Raw genomic sequence first — 14,280 nt, forward strand, 5'->3', positions numbered from 1 at the left:
GCGCTGCACGGACACACGCCGCGGGCCGCGCGCTAAGTCGGCGCTGCCCGCGCCCGGGATGCTGAGCGCCCGCCCGCAGCGGTAAGCCTCCAACTTTGCCCGGCGGAGGGGAGGCGGACCCCTTCCCTTCCCCTTTCCCTTTCCCCTTCCCCTTCCCCTCCGGGACTTGCAAAGTTGAGGGCGAAGTGTGGAGGTGGAGGGGCGCTCCGCTTTCTGCCCGGGGTCGGGGCTGGACGAGCGGCGGGAGGGGCTGGACGTGTGCTGGGAGCTGCCTGCAAGAGGAGAACGCACAGGCTGCCCCAGAGATGCGTATTAAGACGCCCCGTGCTTTACAGGCAAGTCTAACAGCCGGGCTGGGGTGGGGGGTGGGGGCACTGGTTGCTTTGGGGTCTCTTAGGGTATTGTATTGCTGGACTGTATTGTATTCCCACTCGGAGAGTCTAGATTCAGGCGGATTATTTCCTCCCTCTGCTTCCCCTTGCACCGGTAACTTGTTTTTTAAGGGGTTTTCAATAGGAAATCGACTGTTTCTGAGAGTCTCGGCCGGTTCCTCCGCTGTTTCTGTACCTTTTTTTCTTCGGGGTCCGTTTCATAACTGATTGAACAGAAGGGAAAGAAGCATGAAAAAAGCAGCCGACTTTGCACCAGGTGCTCCCTCCCCATGGAGGGGCCTGTTGCTTCTGGCAGGGGCCCCCGTTTAGGGATGGGATGTAGGATTCGGAGAGACTCACCCCTGCCATTGGAAAGCCTTGGGAATCTGTGGGTTTCAGTGCCGCGGCCAGGGGGAAATGCTCCCCTGTAAATCTCTGCTTGGTGGGCTAATTTAAGAAGTGCTCCGTTGACCGAAACAAATGCAATTGTTGTTGCCACCTATATGGAAATGTTGGTGTGCGATAGGGAGGCTGCGTTCTTCCAGGGCTGTTTCGCTGCATCGAGTTTCCCTGCTGCTTCGCTTTCAAAAAACCCAAACACAACGGTCGTAGGAAGTGATTATTCTGTCACGAGCTGGAAAATCGCTGTGTGCATTAGGGCATTTCTTCTAGAATCGGACTTGGGGGCACGGGGTGGATGTCCAGAGATTACAGAGCCCGAGCAAACGTCATGTAAACCCAAGGGAAAGGGTCCCGCTAATGCTAAGTAAATGACCTTTGTGCCAGTTTGTGTCTGAGTGCGTTCGCAGGAGCGCTCTCCCGAGAGAGGCAGGTACAAAAAGTGCTTTTGCCATAAGCATTTCAAGAGGGATTTTAACGTGCAAGCAATGATGGACTAGAAGTGGAATAGGCTGGCAGGACCCGTCTCAAACATTTCAGCGCTGGCAGCAAGAAGCAAACATTTTGGGAAATTTATAAACGTATACTTCTCACTTCCCCCTCGCCCCCTCTTGATGTTCAGGATTTGCTACGTTATGTGCCAGCGGGTAGGAAACGAGTGGAGTCCAGGGCAGAAGCAGCGCCTTGAGATAATTACTAAATATCTCAGCCTGTCCCCTTCTGCACTGTTTTCCTGTGCCCAGGAATCCATGTGCGAGAAGTGTGCCAGCAACTACTCTGATTTCCCAGCTTCTCCGAGTCCCTCTGTGTTGCCAGGCAGCAGCCTGAACTTAGAGTTGGCTCAGGAGAAAGTGAGACATTCGTATACAGATAAGCGAATGGAGACATCCATAAGCTTGTAGCAAGGTCCTTCCGGCTATTAGTTGTGGTCAGAGTCGACAGCTTAACAAGTGCTTTGTGTACGGCTATAGAAAGGAAAGTGATAGACACCAAAAGCTTCTGGGGCTTCTTGGTAAACCAAGAAGCAGTGAACGCAGCGAGACCTACGCCGGTTCTTGGGTGGCAACTTGATCTCGATGTCCGGACACCAGGCAGTTGATTCTGTAGCTGCCGCAGACCTGATTCTTTGTTGCTTTGTGCTCGGTGCAGTCGTCAGCAGCGGTGCAAAGTGGGCGACCTCCCCGTGAGTAAGTGACTCCTCAAGAACTCTTTGGGTGCCATAAATGTAAAAAGCTGTGGATTTATCCCAGAGCATCTTGCCTCACTCAGAGCCTCATCTTCCTGCTGTCACTTGAAAAGGGCTGGGCTGCTTTCTGTTAGTGGCAGTCTTTGCTCGTGTACAACCTCTGTCTAATATGGGGATGGACTACAGGCCGTTCCCTTTCCAGCCCGATAGGAGAATGACTCCAGTGGAAGGGATCTGTGCTTGGAGATGAATGTGGCTGACCTCTAGAAACTCCTACCAGGTGGCTTCATGCGGGTGCTAGATGCATGTAACCTTTCCACCTGAATATTAGTGGAATGGTTCCAGTTTCATGTTATCTTGGAACCTGAAATTCGGCAAGTTGTTGGCAAGTAGCAGTGAAATGTGAGGTTACTGTATACAGCCTGCAAGTTGGGTTATCTGCCTACGTGCAGTGTATCCGTTCTGGCTGATGTGCCCAACTGGCTGTAGCCTGAATGTTTTGGTGCATGTGGAAATTCCCACGTGCTGTGTCCTGTGTCTCGCAGACTGGGGGTGGTTAATCTATGGTGACTCCCATTCAGGGACGAGCGTTTGAGGACAGTGAAATGGCTGAAGCCTCAGGAAATCAACTCGGGTTTGCAGAGTGAAACAGGAGAGCAACTATTAGATTCAAAAACTATCTTAAAATCCCAAAATATGAGAGCTCAGGCAGCCCTTGAAGGCAGGGGACGGATCTTGATGGGACGGAGAGCGATTGCTCTCGTAGCAGAGGGGACTCTTTCTGACACTCAGGCCTGCGCTGGAGGGGACAGGTCTCATGGTCTAGAGGAGAAGCCAGGATCTGCTGGAGAAGGATGCTGAGCCCCTTGGAGAGCCCTGGCCTAAGCTTAGAGAACACCTTAGAGGAGTGAAGAAACTTGTGGTAGGGAAACACTTGTAAAGGTTTCCGTTGTTTTTGCCAGCAGCTGCATCTCCCTTGTGCTGTCTAAGGAGTGATTCTGTTTAGACACGTTTGCCGAGTCTCTGGGGATGTCTGCATCCTGGCATGGAGAGCTTCACTGTGACTCTGAGGGCAAGAAGCCTCACCCACCTGCTTCCTTTCCCTCTGTGTTAATCTCAGAGACAAGGCAGTGTGAGGATGCTTTGGGGTGTCCCCAGCACCATGCTCAGGGGCTGGGCTTGTGCCAAGACAGCCTCCTTTCTGGGGAGTGGGAGGAAATGGGAAGGGTTTTTTGCCTTGGGGATGGACGTACCTGAACTTTCTGCTGCTGTGATGCAGAAACTTTGTCTGATGTTCCCTCTGACGTGGTGGGCTTAAGATACCGAGGAGCGTGGGGAAGAGGACTCAGCACCGACTTGTGAGCCTGTTGGGTGATGGGGCTTCTGTGAAGAGCTGGTGGGGCTGCTATGAATTGTGCTGGAGAGGCTTTGGGAGAGATGCGGGCATTGTCTATACTGGAGCAGCGGTTTTGTTCTGGGGAGCATGGGGCTGAGTACCCATCCACCCAGGACCACTGATGTATTTGAGAGCCATGAGGTGCTCCAGGCTCGACCCTCAGTGCCTGCTCCTAGGCTCTCGGTCTACATTGTGCCCGAGTGCGGGCTCTGTGGGCCCGACGCACACTCCTCGGCCGATTTGTGGCCTCGGAGTGGATGGGCAGGGCACACTCGGTCTTGTGCTCCGTGGAGCGTGCCGCCACCATGGTATGGATACCAGTGAGGCAGCTTTAATTAGATTGAAGGAAACTTAAGAGCACTCTGTGAACCCCAGACAGCACAGCATGGGGTGCCGGCTGCCAGGGGGACGTTCTGCCAGGACAGGGCATGACAAAAGCATCCGGCTCCTAGGCCTGACTCTCGGATGGAAGTGCTCATTTATTTTTAAGTGTTCTGTCAGCAGGGAAACTATTTGTTCCTCTGCTGAAAACGAGTACACGGCCACCAAGCTTTGTCCCCTGGGGGCCAGAGGGCCCATGCCTGTGCACACTAGAAATCTCGAGTAACCCAAATATAGCTCTGTCCGAGCTGCTGGGAGCAGCATTTCTGCGTTTGGAGCAGAACAGGGTGTGCTCAGCTCTTGTGCAGCTCCGTTCCAGCAGTGAACGCACATCTCAAGGCTTCCTCCTGGGATGAAGGGGCAGAAATGCAAGGAGCCTCTCTCTTGCATGGGGTGGGAGGAGGAGAGAGCGGCAGGGGGCAACTATAATCTGACCAGAGATTGCAGGCCCCCTGAAGGAATGTGGAGATGGTGGGTAAGGGAACACCTGTCATGCTTGTTCAGGTGATCTGACACAGGGATTAAAGGGAAATTTCTGGCTCTCCTGGGAAAATTCTAACCAAGCCCTCTGTGACCCGTGTGTGTGGCCAGTATCTTGAACACAGGATTTGGATCTTTAGCTGTTTTATTCCAAGGCAAATCCTCTTCTTTCCAAGCATTTCTGCACCATTTCTGACAGCGGCAGTGGGAAAAACCCCCCAGGCTAAAATATGATGATCTCTCAAAGCTGGATCAGCCCAAGAATAGGTCCTGGATATAGGCTTCTTCCTGCAACCGTCCCAGAATAGCTTGTGTGCATTTTGCCCCAGAGTCTTTGCTGTTCATTAGAACTGCTGTCTTCTGCCTTTTGACGTGCAAGTTGTTTGCACACCTTGTACTTAAGATTGTGCATAGACTGTTGGCTATGGCTTTGTTAAATATATTGATAGTGCACGACAAATTTAGCAGCTGAACTGTAATACTTGTACTAAGACCTGGTTTCCCAGAATTCTCTGAGACTAGCATAAAGGACCAAAGGACTAATGAGCTTTTGAACTGATCGGTTGTAAAACATGTAAATGCATTAATAGCGGAAAGAAGTAAGAGACTAGTTACCACTTGAGTGCAGAGAGCAGAACTCTAGGAGCCAAGTCTTCCCTAAAGTTTTAATTCTTGTTTCAGCTGGCACTTCCAAGGACCAATGAAGGATGGTTCTGGTTTGGTTTGGTTTTCTGTGGCCCTAAAACAGAGATGCTCCATGTTTCTCTCTCAGAATACAGAAATCAAGCCTGTAACCACTTGCATGGGAAGAAACTTATAAAATATACAGGATTGCCACTCGCTGTACACTGTCACCCCAAAGCAAAGGCAGAGGAAGAAAAATTTGGTTTGAAAAGAACCCTAAACTTTTCTCTTTGTAGTCTTTTACTTTGTTCCTGTTTCGTTAGATTTAAAAAAAAATTTTAAATCTTTTTAATACTCTCAAAGGCCTTTTCTACTTGTGTTCTCAAGTCTCAGTTGTCACTTAAGAAGTTGTGTGGCACAGGGGTGAATTTGGTAGGCAGGACTTAACTGATCAACAGACTTGATCGATTGACCCCCTCCCGTAAGCAGCACTAGTTTCACGGGTAGACATATGGGAAAGGCGGGTCACGAGCACTGTTTTAGTCAGGGAAGACCTACGCAAACCCATTCTGAGCTGGGTACTACTCTGACTAGTACAAATAAAGCATTTATAATGTATAGGGCTTTCCTGCTCTTGAATACATTTGGGCTCTGAGTAATCTCTCACTTCAAACTGAAGCAGAAGCTGGAAAATATCAAGGGATGCAAAAGCATGAACAACTATTAAGCAGCCTTTAAGAGCTGTAAGAGAAACCAGGCTCACTATCATCCCTAAGCCTGCCTCAAACAATGCGATTTCTGCAAGAAGCTGTTTAGCAGAAAGCCTTTAATCCTGTACAGAAAAGTTAAGTTTTCAAATTGTTCCTCAATGTGAGGAAATGGTTCACCATCGCACTTCTTTCTCAGGGGGGCTGTGTTTAAATCTTCGGTTAAAAACTAAGTGAGACATCCCGGTCCCATTAAAGTGAATGGAAATCTTGACTTCATGATTTTGCCTTCAGTGTTTTCCTAAGTGTTTGGTGACTGATCCAATAAAGTCAACAGAGACGTTTGCTCTATTGTGCAGCAGTGGATCCAGGAATGGGGTCGGAGGCGGTACGGCCCCCCCCCACTTTGGCTGTGCTGCGCCTGTGCCGTGACCTGTGAGTTCACTGCCTGGTCAGTGCAGGCTCTTGCCAGAGAGCTCTCCAGCTGTTCAGGTTGGGATCAGACTGGAGCCCCCAGCTTTTGCGAAGCTGTGTATTGCAGAGTAGTGGTGACTAATGACAGTGACTTGCTTCTGGCTAACGGCAGAGTGAAACGGCCCGACTCTCTTCTTTTGAACTGATAAGTGTGTTTCCAAGAGGAAGAACAACAGTTGGCACGCCAGCATTTCTGCTAATCTTGTCTACTTTTGAGTTTTGCACGTTCAGGAGAGAGCCATGTGGCTATACGGAAGATCAAGGCAGAAAATTCCAAGCATGCTGTAAGCAGAATGATGATCTCTTGACACTTGTTTCATTAATGTGTATGAGCAAATGCTGGCTAGACTTAACACAAGTTGTGTAAATACCATTATTATGTAAATATCAGAGGTGTGAAGGCAGTGGGAATGACTCCAATAAAATGAGCAGTACTGACATTCTGAACAACCTGCTACGGGGACCTTGTGAAAAGTGGACCTTGAAAAGACTGTGGTAAGAGTCTAGCGATAGGTTCAGCATAAAACTAGGGGAAAATCCAGCGTGCGGACAGACATTTATTCTGAAGGCTTGATTGCCGCAGGGGGGCTGAGTGGCTCGGTTCTGAGCTCCCACTACATGCAATGGGAACTGAGAATAGTGGATTAGTGACTGAGACTGAAGGGGCTTAGTCTCGTACAGGATGGCAACCTTCCTTAGTTTGAACTGGCTCTTCATTTTTGACTTGCTTTCCTATAGCAGCTGTTCTGGGGACCAGGTTTGGCACAACTACAAAAGGTGCAAAAGTGTCTTCTGTCCTGGCTGAATTCTGCTCTTGTTTGTGCCATTCAGAGGCTTCTGATTAACAATCGGTGTGAGGGCAGAGGGCATGAATCTCCCTGGTGCTGATAAAAGCAGAATCTGTTCCTTTTTTTAATCTGAAAGTTCTGCTTGCGGTACCTGATGTTCTTGGCAATTTTACTGTCCTTTGCTTGAGCCAAACTCCTTTGCTCCTGAATGGTTTGTAGAAGGATGGTAGGGGATGGCGCTTCGGTTGCAATTTGGATTCAAAGCCTGCTTTCCACAGTCAGTTCTCTATGGGATTCAGCCTATAACTATTTGCCTAGTACTATGTAAGGGTAAAGCAACAACTCTCCTTGTGCGGAGATAATTGTTGGTTAATTAAACTGTACTGGCATAACAGCCTCCACGATGGAGAATTTAACTGCATCTGTAAAGCTGACATTGTTACATCAGTTTGAGGTCCCTAGTGTTGAACAGCTGAAGGCTTTCTGTCTCCTACCATCCTTTCAGTAATCTTCTAAGAACCTCTCTGACCTGCCAGATGGTTAAACCCAATCAGTGGACATAAAAACTCTTGAGTTTGACAATCTTTTCTTTTACGTACCCTACAGTATTTCACATTGCCTGAGGTATCGTATTGATTAAGCCACATTCTGCAGAAGTAAATATATGTAGAATATTAATAGCTCCCACTCTGGAAAAAATGGCTGTAAATTAATGGGTCCATTATGCTGACCTCATAAACCAGAGGCGCTTGCTTGAAGTACAAATGTAGCACTCCTCCCACAACCTGTATTTCATTTTGAAAGTCTGTAAAATGATTAGGTTGCTCAAACTTAAAAGCTGTGACACAAGACAAGCTTATTTATATAATAGGTGACGCATGAGAAGAAGGGTTATAGCTAATTAAAGCTAGATCAAGTTAAAGCCAGAGGTTTTTGGAAAAATAAATGAATGAATGAATGACAAGCCAGCAGGTTTCCAATGAACTCGGTAGCGTCTAATCGGGTACAATCTTGGGTGCAGCTGGAAGCAACAAACGTTTGGTTCCCGAAGTGCCCAAAGGTATCTATGACTGAGGTGGAGAAAAGTGGACTCAAGGAGGTAGAAAGTTAATTAAGAGAGAGGTGCCACAATTTTACCTTTGATCTAATGATTTTTTTTTCCCTTTTTTTAGTGTGCAGGGAAGCAAAGCTGGTTTGCAAACTCATGAGGCTCAGTGTAGTTACTACAAGATAATGTGAGATGGCTTTGGTTTCTTTTGTTTGCTGACGGGCTCAAATGAGCTACTCAGATTCTTGCTTTAGGAAAGGTTCAGACAAGATCTTCTAGTGTGCACATTTCTTTATTAGTATCCTGATGCTATAAAGACGGGAGCGTTTAAAAGTATCTGGGATATTAAATCTGAGCCTTCTGTTTCATGCATTTCAGTCATTGCTATAAATGAAGACTCTAATAGGCAACTCCTGGATCAGAAGGTTTCATGTGAACTCCCCTAGGGCCTTTTCTGTAGAGTATAATTCAACAGCTTTTTTGTCATGTTGAGTTTTATTATTGATGTTTTAATATGACCAAAACTACTTCTACTTCTTGCAGCCAGGAGGCATTTCTTAAAATGAATCTTTAAAATCATTGGGGTACAATCGAGCAAGCCTTTTACATAGGGTAAAAGTAGGCCTGCATAAGCAAAGGGTATTTGGACACTAATTTCAAACCTTCGTAAGCCAGGTGTGCTCTGCTGCCTTTCACCGAATGCTTGGGCAAAAGGCTTTTTCTGTCTACTTTCCACACCATTATTTTGTTGCTGCCTTCTTTCATCCCTATCTCGTATGCAATCCTTATGCATGTTATTTTGGGCAGTGGACTGGTGTCCTACAAAGAAAGCATTGGTGCCTGGTCAGTGTTTCTACATGCTCTGCTCAAAATTGAGTGCATGATCTTGAAGCCATTCTGTTGCTGGAAAGGTTTCCGTTGACATTAGTAACTCCAGCAACTGGGACAAGGAATATTACACAGAGAATGAGAGCTACCTCAGCAATGACACCTTCAGGAGAGCTATTACAACACTTGGTGCATTTTTTCTATTTAGTATTGTGGGGTCTTGAAATGCTGAGGACTTGAGAGGGTGCTGTCAAATGTGGGACAACTACTCTCCTCCACCACCAAGTTAAAATCCAATTTAGTTTCTCTTTGGAGCTTTGTAAATTTATGACCTAAGGCTTACCCTAAGACGGAGAGCTTTTCTCTACTTGTGACTTCCCCGTGAAGAAGGGCTAACTGATTAAGATGGGAAGTGAAGTCCTTTGGCAGCAACAAATAATAGCCCAGCAATATCTACTCCTGTTATGCATAAGGATTTGCATTAGCCTCCTAGAGATTACAGATTTCCTGATGAGATCACTGATTCCTGAGCCACCCAATATAGGTGACTAACACCCTCCTCACCCGATTGGCCTCAAAATCTGCGGTAGGGACAAGAAGCCCCTCAATGTGTTGCCAGCTGTTAGGTATTTCAGTCCTGGCTGCAAAGGCATGAGGCTATAATGCAATTATTCCTGCCATGTGTTCTTCCAGATAGAATGGGGATAGGGCTTAGCTGTAATGGCTGTAAAGTTGATTGTCTTAATAAGGCAGCTGAACACAAGCTGTCTGTGCCATTCCCCTTGGCGCTCTGTTCCTTTAGGGGTTGGTGATGGAAGATACTGGCCCAGTGCAGCAAATCCCTTATCTGAGTCCATAAGCCTGGGAGCAGTTCTGTGTTTCGGCTTAACTGGAGTGGTGTGGAGGTGCTCAGTGCCTGGCAGGATTGAGCCCCACGGGACTGACACAGCCTATTCTTTTGTTCTAGTGTGGCCATACAGAGGGGCTTCCTGCGTCTTAGAGTAGACTCCCGTCCTTACACACTCAAAATGCCCACTGCAATCGAATCCTATTAAGGAGAGGCAGGATGGGAACCTCTGCTTTTAGGTATGAGCTGAAAACTTGTGACTCTTACAGGGCACTTCAAAGCAAATGGCCATATTTCAGAAGAAGCATGTGGTTGAGAAGCAGCAGTGTCAGCCGTACTTTGCCCCGTCACATCTGGTAGGTTAAGGGATGGATGATTTGAAAGAGCTTTGAATGGCAATTTTCGTGTTGCAGAGGGGGAAAAAAGGCTTAAGTTTGACCTTTGCTGTTCAATTTTATGCCCAAGGTAAATTAGAAATGCTAACAGAACTTGTTCTTTTGTGGAAATGGTCTTGATTACTTTGGTTTTGCATAATCCAAATGTTAGTTTTCCATTTCTTTTTTTTTTTTTAAGACATCTACAGTGTAAGTAAGGTTAAGAAAGAAAACAAACCTCCAGGCTGTCACAAAATGTAGCTGTGGTCCCTGAGCTGCAGCAGCCTTTTAACAGCAGCAGAACTAATTGCAAGATGAATATTTAATATTTAGGAAGGGCAAGCCTTGCTCAAGAGAGTGATTGAAAAGCCCGGTGAATATGGCAGTGCTATCTGCATGGGGAGTAGCTGTCATGCGGTGGTAGGCACAATGGACCCCAACGTTTCTGTGAACTGAGTTTGGGGATGCTCGGCGCTGCGGAGATATAAGTGGGCTGGTGAGCATGCTGGCTTGCAAGCTGGTTTTGCTCCCTACAGAGCACCACAGCCAGTTGTTCAAATACAAAATCACAGTCCTTCCACCAAATGTGCAAATAAACCAGACAGAAACCTCGGCCCTTCTCTAGGCAGTAGGAAGGGGCCCCTTGGCTCTGGCCCAGGAAAGGAGTGTGGCCCCTTCCTAGCAGCAAATGTATTTGGGTCCCAGTTCACCTCCTGCCTGAAAACTGCTGATTTACACATTTTGCTTCCCTCTACTCTCTCTCCTTTAGGGCTTTAGGCTAGTAGTGGGGAACTCCCTAATTACCTAAGGGCATCTTTACACTTGCTCTGGGGTGGAGGAGGGTGTGCTTTAATTAGAGTGGCTCTCGGAGCTCTCTAATTAAAGTGCCCACAGCGTCATGTGTATTCAGTGTCCTGCACTTCAAAATAGTGGCAGGGGTGCTTTAACTAAAGCTTGTTGCATGAGCTTCAGTTAAAGTGCGCTTGCTGCCAGTTTGAAGTGTGGGGATGCTGGAGGCTGCTGGAGCATGCTAATTAGCACGCTCCAGCACTCTCGATTAATTGAAGTCCAGTATTGTATAGGTGCCCAAAACGTCCACAGCGGGGCTTCTCTAACACGGCTTCTTGCTCCCTCTTAAAGGGCCAGACCACCGTGTTACAGAGGAATTGGAAAGCCTGCACAGAGCTCTTTGCAAAAATGGAAAATTCGTGTGCTTCTCTGTTAAAATGAAAAATCTATGTTTTTCTTGGTTAAAAGGGGAAATCCACTTTTTTTTTTTGTTTTCCCATGGGAAATGGAAGACCCAGATCCCTGCTGATAAGCAAGCGAACAGACATTCATTTGGATTCTGGAAATGCAGGCAGATGCCTGCAGCGGCTTAGGCTAGAAGCTGGGGGGTGTGCTAGAGCACAACTTCCTGATTGGCTGGAGTAGACAGCTTGGGTCAAGCCTAACCCGCCCACCCTGAGGGGGTGGGGGTTTGCAGGGGAGGTGCAAAACATCCTGGGATGCGGGTGGACTGTGAATTCACTTGAATCTGGAAGGGATCTGGGACAGAAGCTGAATAAATCAATTTAACTTAAGTCTGATACTGCATCCATCCAGGTTTATCTTAAACCAGTTTTGGCCACTTTGAAAGCAGTTTATGTGCACTGAACTTCTGTTGTGTTACAGATCTGAACTGGTTCTGATCACTTGTACCAGTTTATGTGCAGCTTCTGTCCCTAGCCTTAGAGATGGTGAACTGCTCTCTCACAACCTCTGTTGACAAGTGGTAAGTGGGGGTGGGATAGTTGGAGTGAGAGCAAGGGATGGAGAAGTGAGCTGGATGCCAAAAACTGTCTCTAAGGTCTCATAATGGATTCCATGCTCATTTCTAGCTGAAATGAAACTGCTCCTGAAGTTAATAGCAGTTGGGACTGAAAGACTGGAGGGCTTCATCCTTAGCACTTCTCATCTACTGTCTTTTTGAGCGAATGTTGGATTTTTGATTAACCTATTTGCTGCCTAAATTATTCTGAGCCTGATAGGTGGAGAGAAATTGCTTATTCTCTGAACAAGCAGACTTGGAAGGAGATATGAGGGGTGGGAGGATGGAGTGGGATGGGGGTGGGGGTGGGAGGATAGAGGGGCCGGGGCAGGGTGGAGTGGGGAGGAGGTGGTGATGATGTAGAGCCACAAAATAAAAGGTGAACAACCTAAAGATATTTTGGGAAATACCAGGTGAAGCAAGTATACGAGTTCTGGATGAGTTATTAAGAAGATGACTATTCCAGGAAGCTTCAGTTCAGAGAACTGTTGCTAAGTCAAGTGGCCAGGAAGAAGTTTAAAAGGAAGGCTTGGTGATGGTGTTCTTGAAAGCTGGAGGCTTGGGGTGAACATCTCCCCATGTGGAAATCAGTGAAGAAGAAGGCTTGGTGCTAATAGCCACATAGGCAGTGCCACGGGATATGCCATGTTACCAGATCTAGAAATGTGGTCTTCTAGTCCTAGCTGTGTTTCCTCTTTCTGAAACCAGTGAGCTCGGGCCTTCTGGTAGCAAGAACACTCTTCACATTTATTGTGATGCTCTGGGTGATGAAATGCTAGCTACCCAATTCTGATCTGTTGCAGCTTTGGTAGAGATGTGGGTTTGTCAGAGAAGAATGAGACTTGAAAGTAAAGCTATAGACAGAAAAGCTAACTGTAAAGCCCAAGAAGTGGCTGTGGTGGTGGGGGTGGAGGAACTCACTAATGCTAGTGAAATGTAGACAGTTGCTGAAGAAGTCTCTCCAAAAAAGGGAGTGATTTTTATGTTTGGGACCAGCCATTATGAACATCCGAGTAGCGATGCAATACGCTTCTCTTGAAGCCTCTTCCAGACTGACTGTGATATTGGTGGCACCCCACCGATATCATTGAAGAGCCGTTCGGCCTTCAAGGGGTCACAGAATTAAGGTTCTGTAAAGCTTATGCTCCCCACCCTTCCAGCTCTTCCTTGTAGCTTTGAAAGATTAGCACTTAAATGGAGCCAGAGCGAAACGTAGAGCACCAATATGACATGTCCTTGTCCATTTATATTACTAAACTGCAGGTGGCATAACTACACCCTTCAGTTTGTAATAGCTTTTTCCACTGCACAACTGTATTTCTGTTGCCACTCAGTGTTTCCAAGTCACCTGCCTTTTGAGCCACCAGATAGCCTAGTATTGAGTTTACTGTATAATTGCTTATAGACAGGGTGGGGGAGGAAAAAAGGAGAATCTGAGCTTGCCAGATGTTAACCTAGTCATGGGGTTGAGCCCAGCGGAGCAGTAGTGTCGTGGAGTTTCAGGTATTGAGGTATGAATGCTAAATCCAAACTTTATTACAGAATTACTTACGTGCGCTGCATATTGAGAGGACTTAAGTGCCTGGTTAAGATGTTGGAGATGCACAGCGAATTAGGCAAAAATGAAATCTTATTCAGTGCTCATTGAGCAACAGACTGAAGGATGCTGCATGATTCAGATCTTCAGCTCTAGTGGGCATATATAAACTCCAGGCTTTTCTGATATCAGTTTTCCCCTAGTAAAGATTGGGCATTAATAAAGAGGGCCCTTTATATGGTATATTGGAAGGCAGTGAGACCCTTGGAAACCAGGAATGAGAGATGGATCAAAAAGATTTCAGTTTTATGCAGCTCAAAGTTTTTTGGTAGGGGTAACAAAAAGAGGAGCAGGTTGATAGAAAAATTCTCATTAAAATTAAAAGCCTTAGAAATTGGGAAAGTAACATCAAAAGGAACGGAACATAAATCACTATCTGGAGTACAAGCACAAAGACAAAAGAATTGGTGTTGCCAGTTCATGCTTTGTGTGGGAAAACAGTAATTTATTTCCCTGAGATTTCTGAGCAACAAAACCTGACAATTGGAAACTGCGAAAGAGGTGGGTTCTCGTTTTTAATGAGCACCTTCCCCATCTCAAATACTGTGGAGAAACCGGTATCCGCAAAGCCCCATGGAGCGTCAGCATCTCGCGCTTTGCATTTGAAAAACAAACTACAAAAGCCCTTTAAAAAAAACCAAACCCATACAAGTCCTTTAAAAATGAGATTAATAACTCTAAAGATTAGAACACAACCTCATTTTATGAAAAAAACCAGGACTTGGAGCCTGATATAGCCTGCACTGGTTTTCTTTCTCACCGAATATTAATAGTCTATTCGCATTTAATATACTTCTCCCACTCGTTTCACTCGGGACCCTTTTGAATCTTGGAAGTTATTGGAGCTGGGGAGAACGAATGAAAACCAGAGACTATTTTGCAAAGCCTGCCTTGGCGTGGTGGGACAGGGCTCGGAAGATAGGACTCAGTGTTTCAGTATAGATCGGGGGGGGGGGGGGGGGGGTGTGAC

At 46.7% G+C, this 14,280-nt stretch overlaps 1 protein-coding gene across 1 annotated transcript in view; it reads left to right on the forward strand.

The window, feature by feature from the left end:
• Nucleotides 1-32: 32 nt before the first annotated feature.
• Nucleotides 33-14,280, forward strand: part of IL1RAPL2 (interleukin 1 receptor accessory protein like 2) — a 562,906-nt gene continuing 548,658 nt past the window's right edge. Inside the window, exon 1 of the mRNA XM_025215004.1 lies at nucleotides 33-335. The gene's annotated coding sequence lies outside the window, so the exon portion shown is untranslated. The remainder of the gene's footprint in view (nucleotides 336-14,280) is intronic.

This window comes from Alligator sinensis, unplaced genomic scaffold (assembly GCF_000455745.1).
Source record: "Alligator sinensis unplaced genomic scaffold, ASM45574v1 scaffold1388_1, whole genome shotgun sequence".
NCBI classification, from domain to species: Eukaryota; Metazoa; Chordata; order Crocodylia; family Alligatoridae; genus Alligator; species Alligator sinensis.